Here is an 18,024-nt window from a genome sequence, read left to right as displayed (position 1 = left end):
AGAGAGAAAAAAGAGAAAAAAAACTCTGCCAGTCTCTGTGACGTCAGCGACACTCCCGCAAGTAAGCTATACAGCATTTATTTTACAAAAATGAGAATATCTTAAAAACTACAAAAGATAGAATTCTGATATTTTCAGCTTTTTTTTACTCCAGGCCTGCATGAAATGTATGGGGTTATGTTTGGAATTAATATTTAATAAATGCACTAGGTATTTGTAATAACTGACATCAGTATATAATAATTAATGTGTCCAAAATATGTAAAACAAGTTTAATAATAATTGTCTCTGGATTGAGTAGAACACATTTTTATAATTATTTGAAATGAAATTTAATTGTACAGGGTGCAGCCTGTCTCGCTGAACATTATTCAGTCTGTTTATGATCACCTACGGACCTCATGTGGACTATTCAAATGGGTCTGATGTGTCTTGATTACATCTGTTGAATTCACTTATATGTGGGTGAAAATGTTGATGTAAAAACAAAATATTCTACAATTTAGTATTTACTGTTTTTCAGGTAGGCATTTAAATATGTAGGGACATTTGTTGTATAACTGTAGATAAAATGATAAATTTTCAGTTTTAATACATTGTTTAATCTGAAATATCTCATGAAAAATTAAAGCACTAATTATAATGAATCATTTTGCTCTTAAATATGTATCTCCTTATTCCCTAGCATTCTCTTTTAGTTTCTCAAGCTAATTCACTTGGTATTTATCTTTCATCTCTTTCTAACCATCTACCTTTGTATTTGAAATCTCACCATTTTTCTCTTAGATATGTATGCAGTCATATTGATAAAAAAAAATGAGCAAAGGATTTATTTAGTTTTTGCTTACGCTTATGGAATCAAAATATATTTTGTAAATATATTGACATACAAGTCATAAGGTTTTTTTATATTCTTGAATGTTTGTTGTTTTTTTTTTTTTGCATTTGTATAACTACTAACTACTTTAAAAGTATTCCTGTCAAAAAAATAAATAAATATTAGAGTATGATTTATATATTGTACAATATAATGAAAATGTATTTGCATATATTCTATCATACATTTTGTAATCTTCCATATACTGAAATATATCAATCAATACATTACATTATATTTCTCAATATATTTTAATATATTTTTGTTCCTTAAGGGTAAATAGAATGGTATTGTTATGAAATGTATTTCCTTCTGTAAACCATCTCTTCAGTTAAAAATAAGAGTGATAGAGTTCTCACATGTTGACAGAGAATGAGCATCAATGCTGATTATAAGCAAATTATAAGCAGTTGAACTCTAAATAAAGTCATAGAAATATCCAACGGTTTAGTATATTAATAAACAACTATCTCTATGTACGTGGAAAGTGTAAATCAACATGTACTGTAGAGAGACAGACAAGTATAAGATAGCTGGGAATCTCTTGTCATGTTAGTACTCTATTGCATACTTTTCCCCCCACAATCAATAATGTGAAACACTAGGACATTAACTAATGGCTTTCATGAATTAAGGGAATGACAACAAAACCATGCAACAAACACAGCAAGGAAAACACCCTAAACACATATGTTAAGGTTTTTGTGAATTTCACTAATTGTCCCTTGTGTTTACTTTTGCTTTTGCTTTCTTCCAGGTGAGTTCATCTTCTTCCTCTCTCAAGGCATTTGCTGTCAGTTCTCCTTTTCTTGTCCCCCTGTTTGAACTGCCTCCATTTTCTTTTTTGTTCAGGTCTCTGAAAGGGTAATTACATTTATAGTGGAAGACATAAACTGTAAAGCCTTAAATCCAAGTATTAAACAGATAACTTTATGGATTGTGTAACTTAGTTCTCATCTGGTCTCATCTGCTCTTAAGGTAGTTTTTTTATATTAATTTGTAGCTATAAATAATTTGTTCTCTAAGGAAATGAAAGGGAAAAACTTTGAAGAGCTGATTTATCTAGACAGGTTGCTTCATGTGTAAGTTCAAGGTGTCATAATGTGAAAATGGTGTCTAATTGAAGTTCAGTTTTTAAAAAAAGTATCAGCAGGAGAACTTTCCTAATAAAAAAATTAATCTAATGGAAAATCATGAAAAAATAAGTTGTTGGTTAATCATTGAAACATTATTGCATCACAACCGTTTGAATATTTATATTTTTATTAAAGGTATTTATACATAGACTTACATGTATATACTAAAGTTTATGTCACCACATTGTTGTCTGTTTTTTCTTGTTACATTGGGCTATTTTATTTATTTGCAGGGAAATTAGAAGGACTAGACTTGTGCAGACCGTACTTGTACTCTAAACTAGAGCCTTGCTACCCAACACAAGTCCCACAATACAATTATACTGTAAATTTACAGTATAATCGTAAATCTCGAAAAACTACTCACTTCTAAATCTTTTGTAGTCATTTTTGTATTACTTTAGTATAAATACATGTTAAATTGGATTCATATGTTGTTTTTTTCTGACTTTATGTGAATGAAAAGAAACACATTTGCCTGTTTTCCCATTGGAAATAGCGATATTTTGAAATATCACTGTCCTGGTTACAAAAGCAAAGTTTGTGGGGAATAATAGCCATTTTCTATACTTTTGAGGCATAAGCAATTAGGAAATAACACTTACCACCCAGGAACAAAAACATAATTAATTAATATAATACATAATTAATGTGGGCGTTTTGCCCCTCCAACTATTGAAACTGTCCTGAGTAGTTGATAAATACAGTCGGGTTTTCTAATCTAAGCGTGGCGTTATTTGACATTGCCACACTCAAATACAGTAAAAAAAAAAAAAAAAAACTGTTATGCTTTATTTAACCATTAATTATAGTTTTCAATCTGTACGTTTTGAGAAAAAATTAAGATTACAAAATATATTATGTAAGATAGGAAAAAAATATATATATTTAGCTATTTAAGAAGTTACCGGGACATGCATTTTGATTTATTACATTTCTATAAGAAATATGGGTCGATATGCAGAAAAAACTGAATCAGATTAAATAGAAAATTACACTCAGCACTGTCTGAAAAATACAATGATTCTGTTGGTATTTTTGCCCCCTTGGCAAAGAATTCCTGGCTACGCCAGTGATGTGTGGACAACAAATCTTTGCAAACAATTGCAGACTAACTGAATTAGTTAGTTAGTTTGACAAAAACTTAAATCCGATATCGGTTTGTTGTCAGTATAATTCAGTAGTGCTGTTTTGTATTTACTTAATGCTTTTTTTTTTTTTTTTTTTTTTTTTGGTCTAACCTTGTTGTGTCAGGAGCCCAAAATCACCTCTTTTTTTTTTCTAGCACTCTTAATGTGCACTAGGCAAATGTGAAACTCGGTTTATATCATGGCCCGCTTTATATCATGAATTATACCTGCACAGCAATCACGATATAAAGAAAAAAACTATCAACAGGAGAATGTGTAGTAGTGGAAGAAACGTCCCATTGCTGGAAAGGGTACGTCTGAATCCACTGTTTGGAAAAATTACAACATTGTTGTATTCAGCGATAATAAAAGTCCATGTGGCTTTGAACAATGCAAATCTTGCAAATTATTACTGAAATATGACAACAAACAGACAGGAAATTCATCTCTGCAGCGGCACATTGAAAAGTGATGTATTTGTCCTGTAGATGTTTTAAAAGCCATAATTGTGGTGTAATATTTGTTGTTGAATGTTAATTTAGCAGTTTGATATAATATAGACTTGTCCAAAATGAATTAGCAAGAGCATCTTCTGTGTGGCTGTTTATGGTAACAAAGTTTTGACGAAGCCTGTTGTTGTCTTCTTTTAAATCATGCAGTGTTGGATTACTAAGAAAGGAAGTAAATGAAATATGATTAATTGAGAGTGATTTTTCTTAATTTATGTTTTAACTGGAAACCAAGAATACTCTACACTGAAGGTACTTAGTTGCAGTAGCTTATGCTAGGAATATATTTGTGGAGATGGTCGGGTTGGGTCGGGTATGCAAATATTTCAAAGGTCTCGGGCTCAGGTGGGGTTCAACTTTTGTTTGGTCGGGTTGGGTTCGGATCTTGTTTTAAATTTAGGCCCAAGCAGACCTCTACTCTAAACTGTCAAACTTCTACTTGTGCTTGTATTTGGATATTACTCTGAAGTCAAAAGTGTACAACTGCATTTATGGCACTGGTTTGGCCATAATGTGTATATTTACCACCAGAGTGGGTTACTGTAAAACCAATTAAGGCTGCATAATAAAGGTGTATGAGTAATTATCTTTGTTCTCGTGTACTGTATTACTCAAGTAACTATATTTATTATGAATACTGGTTTATACCCATTACCCAGCACATCCTTAGTAAGTGCTAGATCTGGAACCCTCTTTTACATTCAACATGATTGGATTAATAACATGTTCACCTGCAGACAGGGGTTTTCTGTTTGTCTTGATGAAGTATGCATTTTCTACGTAGTTTATTTCATAGATATAAAAATGTTTCATGAAAACAATGAAGTTTTAATTCGAAACAAGCAAATCCTACCTCTGTTTATCCTGATCTGTCACCTCATCCTTGCTCTGGTCCTCTTTGTCAGTAAGATCCAAATCAGTATCAATGTCCCATAGACTGGAAGAGCTCATTACCTTTAGACAATGACAATTACATATTTCTTAAAGTATTACTCACATATGTATTTTACAGTAGGTGTGCACAGGTACAGTTTTACAGCAGAGTAGGGCTAGGTGAAATAGTGGGCCAAATCCTTAGACTTCAAAGTCCTTCACCTCTGTATGCCTAGGTTTAATTACTGCTGAGGTCATATCTGAAATTAGATTGGTGGTCACAGATTTGCCTTGATCTGATGATTTGCTACAATATACAGTACAAAACCTACATTTAATTTGTCACTACTGTGAGTGTATAATTGAGAGAGACCCAGGAAGAATGGCAAGGGGGTGTTTGGGTCTGCATTGAGGTACACTCACAGAGCTCTGAGGGAAAGCTATTATGGTTGCTGGCACAGTTCCTGACTGCAGACAATGCCTGGTCCCTCACCTTGCATGTTAACCTAAATTACAAGCACCAGATGTGGTCCATATGCAGGGCAAATGTTATATAGCAGGTAAAAAAAAGTCAAATATTTTATAGATATAGGTAGAACAGATCTCTAAATAATTCAAATAAAAAATAAATATAATGAAGAGACACCAGCCATTGGCTTTTGTGAATGAAAAAGGTCAATCCTGTTCAGTCATTTCTGTTATCTGCACTTTCACTTAACCACATTGTTTGGATTAGAAAAAGAAGGAATTATTTTTCTTAAAAGGGATTTGGTTTCTGAATGAGTCTCAGATGTTCTATTTGTATCCAGATTTCTGTTCACACTCTGCTGCTGCTGATGATGAGTTATTCTGGTTCATGCAATTATTGTAGCTCAGCTCACTGATTATGCCATGGGTAGAGATCGGGGTAAAAGGAGTGCATGCCTATTTGCTCATTTATTGGGGTAATTTTACACCCTACTGCTCATAGAAGGTGTCCACCAGCAGCAAACAGGAAGGATGGACACTGTATTATCAGCAGTGTCACTACTTAAAACTGCATACACAGATTTGTCATGGGCATATAAATTGACATGTCTTTGAATACTATTTTCCTGTGAACTGTATCATCTGGAGCTTTTACATGCATTTTGGCTTGGTGCCTTTCATTAAAACTTAATTTTTAAATACAGGTTGGAATGTGACACTTGCAGCTGGCCACTAAAACATTAAACAATCACTGGCATTAACATTTCTATTTGTAATCTCATGTTTTAAGTCCACTGACAGCCATTTGTATTTGGCCTAAAATACATTTGTTGCTACCTTTTCATGTTTAACATTTAAAATGTTTGATTGCATATTAAAGGTTCCACTGTTTCCTCTTCAAAAATAGTCTAATACTTATGCAATAAATAACACGCTGGTATCACGAGGAAAGAATGAGGGATTGCAGGACAAGACAGTAAGTGAAGTCTTTCAGTCGCTTTTTCTATGCTCCATTTGATGAAAATACACAATGCAGGCAGGATCACAGACTTTTGCAACCACAGCTTTACTCGGTATGTCCAGCTGTACGCAGTTCACAGTTTATATAACCTGCCATAGTTCCTCCCCATTGGATTGCTGCTGTCTGTACCAGGACACCATTATAAATTAGATATTTTATCTCAATAGTTGAATATACCTCTATGTTCTGAATATTTTTGTTCTTCTTTAGTCACCATTTTCTTTTTAAATGCATCTGAAAAAAAAGAACATAGCAAATGATCATCTCAAGCAAATAGATATTGTAGTGTGCAAGGGGGAAGGCAGCAGCAACGCTGGTAGGTGACGTAATCACACACAAAAACATAAGTCCGTTATATGCTCCTTGCAAAGGAGCCGGCTCTTTTGTACAGTGGTATCAGTGCTATGCTTTAGTGCTAGTGGTCCCGTGTTTGCTCCCGCCCTCCGCCTGTGTGTGCACCGCCTCGCCCTGTGTGATGCGCCTACCTAGATATCACTACAATATGTAAAATTGTCCATGATTCAGGAATATCCTTTTAGCTTACTCTAAATGAAACACATACTATTGAGAGTTGTATAATTCTCCATTTCTGTTTAAGTCATCACATCCTAGTATGTCTTACATATGCATGTTATATACACCTACATAAGTAAAGGTGAATGGGTACATCCTGGTATACCAGATATACTTGGAAGTTAGACATGATGCTGACAGCTCTAATGAGGCCACACTTTTCCTTTTAGCTGCTGGCTTTTTAAGTCACCAGGATGTGATACCTGGAACAGAAAATGAAGATTGCAAATTGAACAACAAGAATTATAATTTAGTGAAGATAACTTCACATACAATTAGCAATGACAGTAAAAGCAAAGGGTAAATACATGTTATATAATGAGCTTTAACAACATTACTCTCTCAGTGAAAACCTGCCAACCTTAATCAACAACAGAATTTTGCATAAAACAAAGAAGACAGCACTCCACTGTCTATTTACAAACTTTTATTGAAAAAAAAAAAAAAATAGTTTGTTAGTTTCTTTAATTCATGAAACTAAAAAACAGGTTTAATTATTTTTTGCTTTAATCAACTTGCGTTACATTTCGAAAACAATCCTGCCTGGGGAAAAGCCAAAGCTTTTAATTAGAAGAGCATATCCTCTGTTACTTCCCCACAACATATTTTAATTGCTTTGGCTTATTCTCTTCGATGTTGGTGTTCTTTAAAAAAAAAAAAATCAAATAACAGTTGTGATTTCATAACTGAGAGGCAGATGAAATAAAAAAATCATATGAGAGCTAGTTATCAAAACATGTGGATTAATTTATGTTTTTGTTTTTTTTAGTACAGATATTTGAAAGATGATTATAGAGATGCACATAGTTAGGAGTCACATTTCTTTACCTCTTCTTTATCTTAATTAACAGACCTGACACAGTCCCTTACATCCAAGTTTGGTCTTAAGTGACTGCTTAAAAAAAAAAAAAAAGTGTTTGTAACATCCAGCAACTCAGGAGCATCCTGCAAAAATGTTAGTTTCACATTATACATTTATTGTATTCTAATAATATATTTTAAAGAACTCAGTCTGAATTCCAAGGCAGAACTATAAGAAATCACTTACACAAACAACCTCTTTACACACACAAAAAACATGTTTTAAAATGTGTGATCGTTAAAATGTGCATAACCTTACTGCAAAGTAATGGACCCTGAAACTCGATCGCTTTAGTATGACATAATATAAAATAAGAAAGTGACAGGGTGACATTTTGTAATTGTAAAGAATTGTTTTCATAAATAGATGTACCGTTCAATTTAAAATAACCAAACTACTGATAGAACAATTTTGAGGCACAGAGTTTGTTCCTATTTTTTTCATTTGATAATTTCCCCTTTCTTGACTGTGGGAATGGCCAATCAAGATCTCCTTTGGGCCTTCAGCCAAGATCAGCAACTCAGCATGACTTGCAAGCTTCTGATCACATACCTTACTCCATAGTCTGTGCAACAGTGCCTTACAGTAAGACACTGAGGACCAAGACACTTTCTTAAGATAGACTACCAAGAGAAAATCTAAACAACAACTTAACTGCCACATACAATACAGTAACAACATCTAAGTGTTTTTTTTCTAGTTTGATAACATTATTAATGTGGAGGTATGGCATATACTTTCTGTTTTACCTTGTTTATTTGCTTATTAAATATCTTCTTGTCCCAGAATAGATAGCCTGCATTGGTGACTGCCAAGACTGGAAAATTACAACTAGGCATACTTGTCGATATTTTTTTTTTTTTTTTGTTTGCAGCTACAGTAAATTAGTAATCACTGGTTTTAACATACATTTTTAAATGTTCATTCTAATTTCATTTTTTAGTTTAGTTCAGATATATAACCATGGATGTGAAATACATGCAATACTCCCATCCCACCTATGAAAGCCCACTGGTTTAATTATAGTTAACTGCACTTATAAATTCAGATAATTTAAATAGGCAGCATCCTTTAACCTTAGTTGCCTACAAGAGACACATCAATGTATATGACAGAGCCCTGGAAACCCATTGAAGGAACTATATGCCCTGTTGAATTTGCTAAAACACCTCTATCCTACTGAGTGGAGCAAATCATTGTAGGCTTTACAGTGCGGAAAAGCTACCAGCTCTCTTGTTTAATTCACAGGCAAATTAAATCTGATTTAGCTTACCTTTATTGCAAATGAAAGCACTGATTGCAGTATTTGTTGGATGATTGCTCAACCAACATTGTACATTTAGCCTGTAATAAATGTCATGATTTTGATACCCAAGTTGTAGCTTATTGACTGAAGCAAACTAAACGTGATATTTTGTGATACACCTGATAGTTACAAATTGTCAGAAGTAAAGGATGGGACTCAGTGTTGGATTCTCAAAGGTCATTATTATTATTATTATTATTATTATTATTATTATTATTATTATTATTATTATTATTATTATTATTATTATCTTCATTAATACAATTTATTTTTAGAAGTGAAAAATACAGACAGTAAAGTCCAATTCTGATTTAACTTAGGGACTTGTGCTTTTTGAGTTGTTTCTTGTTCAGTTGTAATTGTATAATAGTAATCTGTATTTTTCCTTTCATATCATTGTGCTAATAAATATTTGAAGTAAAAAGCTTTAGGATTTTAAATGAACTGGAAAAAGGCTCATCCTCTAAGTACTATACATAGAAAAATAGAAGCCATTGTGTGCACAATTATTTCTATATATGTAACATGTCAAATAAAATTAAAAAAACTGGTGTGAACAATTGGTATTAACTTGGCCACAATTAATTTTGAGGTATTGAAAAATCATTAAAAATCGAATTGTCTATTGAGGCTAAAAAAAGAGTTTACACTTTTTAAATTACAGTTAGCATAATCTTCTGAGAATCTTGTATGTTCTAAATGACTATCCATTTTTTATTCCTGTCTTGTCAATTTCCACTGTAGGTCTAACCAGCATTCACCCTTTAAGCTTAGTATAATGTGAACCTGCAGATTCACCTGCAGCGTATTCAATAAAGAATATAGTTTTTAATAAAGATTTTTTTTTTTTTTTTTTTTTTTTTAGAAATGTGTTTTTGGCATGCATTTAACATAATAATATGGATAGATACATACTTCGCTTTGAAGATGGTGACAACTCATCAAAACCAGCCTTTGGACATTTTATCCTAAGAGGAATGGTAGGAGCTTTGGACTGGTCATCAAAAAAGTTCAAGCATGCAACATGTTCAAAGGCAGCTGCATGACTGACCTAAATAAATGAAGTCATTGGTTAAAATAACAGTTAAAGATACACTTATTAGAGTTATCTTAGCTATTGTGTCATTTGCGTTGTTTATATTCACTTTGTATCTTACTCTCTTTCAGTTATTAAATACAGACAGTAAAGTCCAATTCTGGCCAACTTTTTTGTGGCCTGAATAGAGCTCTTAGAATTAGATCTGAACTCTCCGTACATCAGGCACACCAGAGGGTAACCAGTAACCAAATAAGTAAGTAAGCAAATGCGTTATTTCTTACAAATGAAAATTACTTCCATTATAAAGCCCAAAAAAAAGGAAATATGAAAAAATCAAAATGTATAATCAGCATAAATTAAAGCAGTCAATCTACTTGCTAACAAAAGGTCTCTTTACTTAAAATTCTAACAAATTAGAATGTGCCTCCTTATGCTGTACCACCTGTCATCTAAATATGATATGAGGTATTCAGCATGACAATAACTAAGGCATATCTCAATATCAGTTTATAATTTACAGTAGCTGACTACTTTACATGTTAAAAGCTATTGAAAATTGTTTAATTCTGAACTACAGATATTTGTCACACATGCAATAGCCTGCACTTTGATACTCTTTCCAGTATTATTATACTTTATTTACACCCATTTGTGAAATAGTTTAAAAAAACTTTAACGCTGTCACTTTCATTATCGGTGGTTCTTTGTAATTAGTTATGCTGCTGCTTCAAAGATTTGTGATGGAATGTTCTTTGGCCAAATGTGGTCCAGTGACATCAAATTCAATTAGATACATTTTCATCTATAATAAAAAGTAAAACTTAATTACCAGGATCTAAAGTTCAATTGCCTAAATAAAATAACTTATTCAGGGGCATGGGATATTTCAAATGGGGCATTTGTGGAGCAAGTTAGATTTTTTTTACAATGCATGTATGCCAGAAGGGTCCTATTTTTCAAGTTATTTTACCATCATTCTCTCCATAATTATGTTTCCTCAACCCAGCTACTCCCCACAACAGCTACCCTGGAGCTGGACATGAGATGCAAGAGAGCTACCAGCCCCAATGGAGGACAAAGTCCAGCCCTGTATGTACTCAGATCCTGTACACTATACAGTAGTTAAGATGCTACAAAATCAGTCTCTAAAATGCCTGACAAGGTTAAACCTGTCTGATCCAATGCAATTTAATCATAAATCGAGGGTCTGAAGCTTTTCTATTTTGAATCTATTGTAAGTCACATATCAGAAATTAACCAATCACAGTGTAGTATTTGCCAAAAAACCTGTGCCTCTTGTCTTGTGTGCAGATGTCACCTCATGCTTAGAACACCACACCCAATATTAATGTTAAAAAAAATAAAATAAATACCTGGAGAACATACCTGGTACTATTGAGAAAATATTACCAAAATTGCAGAAATAGAAAAGCAAGATGTGACATCACTACAATCTGAGCAAGAACAATCTGAACAATAATTTTACTGGCACAAGTTTCTCCAGCTGCATTTTTGTTTTTTATAATATACTGACGAACAATGAAAATGCAACAGTCTAAGTTTTATATCAATAGCTTATTGGGCAGATACATAATGTTATTTACATATTAAATAGTGAGCAGATAGGTTTGTTGATTGTTTGAGTAATATTGTTCCTTGGGATAAAAAAATACTGAGCTCAAGTCATGTGATTTCATAAAAACAGCAGGTGCTCTGTGTTTGGTATTTGAGTTGAGTTAAAATTGCCAAAATGAGTTGATTAAGAATCTGTATAAACAGCCATTCGAAAAGACATGATTTTAATAAGATACGACCATGCCCCGCTTAAGTAATGAAGATTGCTATTGACATGATTGAAGACGGCCTGTCTGTGAGAGGAGTTGCCCGGAGAATGAGATGTTCTGCTTCAACCATCAACAGACTAGTCCAGAGAAACCAGGAAACCGGTTCTGTGAGAGACAGGCCATGTCTTGGAAGGCAGAGGGTCACCACACCGGCCCAGGACCGTCACATCCAACTGATCCATCTGCGTAATTGTTTTCAGACTGCAGTGGCTACAGCACGAGAAATTCCAGGAAGAAATAACCAGCGCATCTGCAGAATGACTGTAGCTTTGCGTCTGCATGAAAATGATTTACGTGCTCAGAGGCCATTCATGGGTAACATGTTGACAGCTGAGATGAAATCACTATCTTCTGTGGACCAGAGAACATCTGAGGTGGCGGCAGAGAGCGATGGATTGTTTTATTCACTGATTAATGCCGTTTTACTCTTGACAAGCCTGACGGAAGACAACATGTGTGAAACATCCCACAGCAGTCTATCCAGAGGCTGATGAGGTCTACACTGCCAGGATTGTATTAATGCTCAGGGAGGGTATACCCCTACTAACTTTGTAATGTTTTCATTTTGGCAATGTGTCAAGTTTCATACTGAAAACGTATCTGGTAAATTCAGTTACATGTGGTGAAGCAGGGGGCTGCTACCAGATGGGGATCTTTAGTTCAATTACCAAACAGCAGCTTTGCATTTTAGGTACTGTTGAAAAGTCTGCCATGTAGTTGTCTTTTGGGTTAGTAATTGTTTTCACCTACAAACAGCTAATTAGGTATTTCCCAGGAGTCGTATAGGAAAACTTCATTGTTCCCCATTCCTCTTGTGGTTGTTCAGTAGATAATACATCTACTGTAATGTCCGACAAAATCCATAGCAATGAATCTATAAATGTTGTGGCTAGACTGGAGACCTAGGTAATTCATTCACAGTTTGACAAGAGGGCACTGTAACAGGGCGAGGAGCCCTGTACATTTATTTGTTTATTTATTTTTAGAACAGGGTCTCCCCCTCCGCCCCTGTTTTGTATTTGTGTTTGTTTATTATGATTTGTTATGTATTTAAATGATGGCTAAAGCCATGGGCATTGTTTTTTGTATTTATTTATTGTATTTGTTTGTTATCGTTTTGTTTTTATTTTAAACGTGTTCTGCAGAGGTGAGGTAGGCAGCTCGTCCTCTGCCAGGTGTAATTAAAAAAAAAAACCTTGTGCAGAAGGTGGGCATCTCCCAAATTAATTTGTTGCTAATCGGGAGATGGTCACCTGTAGCCAGTTAGACCTTAAGGGTTGTTATTGTGTTCGTGACTTGTTTTGTTTATTATTTTATTTAGCTCTGTGAGCAGTGTTTTCTGTTTGAACTTTTTATTTTATTTTTGTACTTAAATAAAAACGGCTCACGCCACGTCTTTTTCACTGCAGTACTGCCTGTGTGTGTGTTGTGGTTCCTGCATCTTGCCTAACGTCACCACACGTCATCCTGTCACAGGCACCAAGACATTAATGCATGTTATAGAATGAATATGAGTTATGCCATTATTAGTGGTTCTGAAGTGGCTTGATTGGCGCTAATTAGGAGTGGTCTTTCAGAGATTTAATCAATGGAACTACCAGTTGTCTGGTTTATAGTTGCAACATAGTGTTTGGCAGATCTTGCAGTACATTTATACAGTACTATTAGTGGCTGGTTTGAATGATACTAATAAAATCAAATTCTTTCAAACATTAATGATATACATATTACTTTGTGGACACTGACAGAATGCATCTCTTCGAGCCACCAAAATAATTAAACTGGCTGAAATGTTTTACAATTGTTGAGCTCCCACATTCCATGGATATAATACATTTTTCATACCAGGATGAAATACATTCCATTAAACTATATGCATTAGCTTGGCATGTAAAGCATTACAAAGATTAATTCTGCTGTTTGTGTTGTAAAAGTTTAATTTGGCTTAAGAGCATTGTGAATGCATCCAAGCAGGTAATCTCATCAACTTATTTGCTTTGTCCCATGTGTGTGTGTGTGTGTGTGTATATATATATATATATATATATATATATATATATATATATATATATATATATATATACACAGCACCAGTCAAAAGTTTGAGTACACTTGCTGGAAACTAGGGTTTTTCATAATTGACAATGTTTTACGTCGTATATGTTTCTGTAAATACTTGAAAACGAAAACACGTTACAATATACAAAACAAAACATAAGGAGTATCAAAGCAATGTTCAAGAAAACTGAAAATTGGCTCTAAATCTTGGATTCCTCAAAATAGCCACCCTTTGCCTTAATAATAGCCACACAAACACGAGGAATTCGGTTAACAAGTTTTAGCAGGAAATCACCCGACATGTCTTCCAGCTCTTCCAGCTCTTGCTGAAGAATGAAGGACTGCCCAACTAGCCGTACTCTTGATGGAATGGCATGCCTCTGAAGTATGCTATGATAGCCATGCTGGTTGAGCTTGCCATGGACTTGGTAAAGATCACCAACTCTGTCACCATCAAAGCAACCCCAGACCATGACACTGCCTCCTCCATGCTTGACAGTGGGAACCACACATTCAGAACTCATGCGCTCATCCTCTCTGCGTCTTACAAATACTCGGCGGTTGGACCCAGATATTTCAAATTTTGACTCATCGGTCCATAAGACTGACTTCCACTCCTCAAATGTCCAGTTTTTGTGTTTTTTGGCCCAGGCAAGTCTCTCCCTCTTATTCTGCACTCTTAACAATGGTTTATTTGCAGCAATTCTTCCAGTTAGGCCAGCTTCACGCAATCTCCTCTGAACAGTTGATGTTGAAACATCTGTATTTCTATTAGCATTTAGCTGAGCTTGTATTTCAGGGGCAGTTAATTGCCGGTTTCGCAGACTTGTGACTCGAATGAACTTGTTCTCTGATTCTGAGGTCAACCTTGGCCTTCCTGACCTTGTTTGGTCTGCATGAGTGCCAGTTTCTTCAAATCGTTTGATGGTCTTGGCTATAGCAGTTACAGACACTTGCAAAGTTCTTGCGATTTGTCTTAAAGATTGACCTTCATTTCTTAAAAGTAATTACAGACTGTCTTTTTTCTTTGCTTAACTGAGCGTATTTTGCCATTTTCTGCCATTCAGGAATGATGAACTTGTGCCTATGCTACCTATATTTATAGTAATCAAGGACCCTCACCTGTTAACAATAATTGGTGACAAAAGTTTAATTAGGTAACATGCTAGTTAAGTCCGAGAACATCTAACAAAGACACTTTTATACTTAGGCCAGTGTTCTAACACAGTTTTATACACATTTCAGACTTTTAACTGACTTGGGCTTCAGACTGAAATCCCCTTGCTTTGTGTGATCATTGAAATTGTAATTGACAAGTTTTACATTTTCATTTAAAAATGAAATTTATGAATGCAATTCCCTTATGATTATCAACTTATATAATTACACTTATCATATAATGAAATATTAAGCGTTTATAGACAAGTTTATACAGTTAAAACCATAGATAAACAAGAAAAACTTGGTTTCAAGCAGGTGTACTCAAACTTTTGACTGGTACTATATATATATATATATATATATATATATATATATATATATATATATATATATATATATATATATATATAGTAAACTTCTGATTGATAGTAAGTTGTTTCAGCAGGTTACACATAATGACATAATGAATCCAGTTGTTCAGCAAACTAATCACACCTATTAATAATTCAATAAACATACTCATATAGTTAGAATGTGTTAATAAAACTAGTTCCCTTTTACCTGCATTTACAGGCATTTACTGATAACAGTGGCAGAACACCCTGCTTACCTTTTCTATCTCCTTGTTTATGTTAAGTGGAGTACAAAGTGGCCATCGATTCTGTATCCTGTAGCGCCATCTGTTGGAAGGGAGAATGTGCTTGCCTCAATAACTTACTGTGCTAAAGTGTCAGTGGGGTAGTTTCCATGTGTGGTTATTTACAGGTGAAGTGGCGCTGCACGTGCACGTTTCAGAGAACAGCACGAGAGGATCAGATTTGTGGCCGAAAATAAACCTGAAATATATAGGGCCATTTTTCATTTTGCTCAAGCACAATGTCTTGAGTAAAATTAGAACATGGAAACTCCCCCATTGTCACTTTGATGAATGGATGCATTTGTACACAAGCCAGTTCGATTTGTATATACTGTACATAGACCTGGGAAGAAAGCTCCTATGGTTTCTTCGTACTAGCTATGAATATCAATACTAAGCGAGGGTGTTCAACTGTTTACTTTAATTCTGTTTGAGTCAAGACAGGAGAAATTAGAAAATCAAATATCTTTGCACTTGCTAGATCTTTGATAATTAAACTGTATTTACACACGTGGTTGTATATCTACAGTGTAATTGCTATGTAATCACATATACAGCGTAACAACAGAGTGGTACCAACCATTCATATAATCAATCATTGATTTTTGTTGCAGTTGTTTAAAGGAAAATACTTTTATATGTAACAAGAGCAAGTGTGGTTTTCTGGGGTTTAAAATGTAGCCAGAGAGCTACAAGTTTCATGTGTCAATGTATCAAACTCCTTCATGCAATACTAATACTACCTCATCAGAGCAAGACCCTGTTAACTGATATCACAATCGCAGCCCAGAACATTCAAACATGTTTAAAAAAAAAGTGAGACTTCCATAGTAAATGATTAAGAACTCATTGGGTTTTTTTTTTTTTTTTTTTTTTTTTAATATGTAAAGTACAAACCAGTCAAACTGTTAACATGCTCTGGCTATACTGTTCTTACTCACAGTCTTTCCAAAAGGTCTTACAGAGACTTAACCTGACTCTATTTTTTATTTACCTCTTAACCAATCCCAATACTGAATAAACAGGCGCTAAATCTCCTAGAAAACTTACCATTGACAAAACAAGCCCCTTTAACAACGAACAGATCAGTACCAGTTTCTGAGTGATCCTATCTTCCAGTGCTGATCACCTCAGCAATAAGGAACTAAACAAATCCATCACCTAGCTAGCACAGAATTGCGCTGCTTATTTGGTTTGCCACATTACTTGAAGTAGATTGTTATGCTCATTTCACATACCCTGCACTTCAGAGCAAGATCTAAACTTACACAACCAATAACTTTGCTCCCCCGAGGCCCAGTTTAACAAAATGATATCTACTGGAGATCCTTAGATTGTTTTATGTCATTTTTGCAGTGGATCTATAGCAGCAGTGTTGAATTTAATCGCTTTCAGCTACTGGTGTTAGCAACAAAGCACTCATGTGTCAACTATGTATACATAGTACAGTACATATTATAAAAACACAAGCAAAGTAGAGTCTTTTTTTTTCAAATTAATGTTTCTTTTCATTTGAATGTGTTGGTAGTCAGTTAGAACTACATTGTCAGGAAGTAGAAATTTACACATTGGACAGTGTAAGAGATAACGGGTTTTTTACAGTACTGTTTTCTGCTGTGTGTCTTTGAATGGAATGTTTGGTATTTTGATCGTTATGGGATCATTAAGGGTGTAGAAATATGTTCCCATCAACTTAGACAATACAAGTGAGATACCATCAGAAAACTAATGGAACCAGTGCAACAAACCCCTTGCATAACAGCATTGGCTGTCCACAGCAAAAGCAAGACAATGGAGTTTGAAGAAATGTTGCACGGTATTCTTCAATAGCACAAATGGTACCATGGCACCTACATAAATAATCAGTGTGTTCTGGTGTTATATTGGTTTGTAAAAAATATGAAAACATTACCACTGTAGTGACATTCTCTTAATAGCTTATACCATTGCATTATATATCATTGCACTGACGTGGACAATAATTTGTTAATAGACTATGCCGTTTCCAATTGATCTTGTGACAACAAACAAAAGGTGACATAAACCAGAGGGTTCAGGTTAGTGCACATACATGAAATGTGATACACTCTATAATCCTGCTCTAAATAGAAATGGCTTATTGGTTTGGCTGCAGTGTGTATAAGCATTAAGCAAGCATCAAACAGGATTTTGCTTGACTGTTGTTTGCAGAAAGGAAATGTATATTGTTTATTAATGTCAAAAAAATTACTATAGGGATTAAAACGTTCAGAATAAAACAAGACCTTACCAGCATTTTCCTTAACACTTTTAATACAGTATATTTGGGGACGAGATCTTGAATATTCTGGATAAGACTTACATGATTAACACTTTGGTACTGTACATTAAATACAGTTTGCATCATACTGTGCATCTGTGGTTGCACTTACACATGCATTATGAACTATGGTTAATCCAAAAATCTGTTTTTACATCAGTGAAAATTTTGTCCACAGGACATTATACTAAATAACAATTTAAAGATAATAATGTAGCATTGTGAATCTAG

Source organism: Polyodon spathula, chromosome 8, assembly GCF_017654505.1.
Source record: "Polyodon spathula isolate WHYD16114869_AA chromosome 8, ASM1765450v1, whole genome shotgun sequence".
Lineage (NCBI taxonomy): Eukaryota > Metazoa > Chordata > Actinopteri > Acipenseriformes > Polyodontidae > Polyodon > Polyodon spathula.
The sequence above is the reverse complement of the archived record's forward strand: the minus strand, read 5'-3'. Positions refer to the sequence as shown.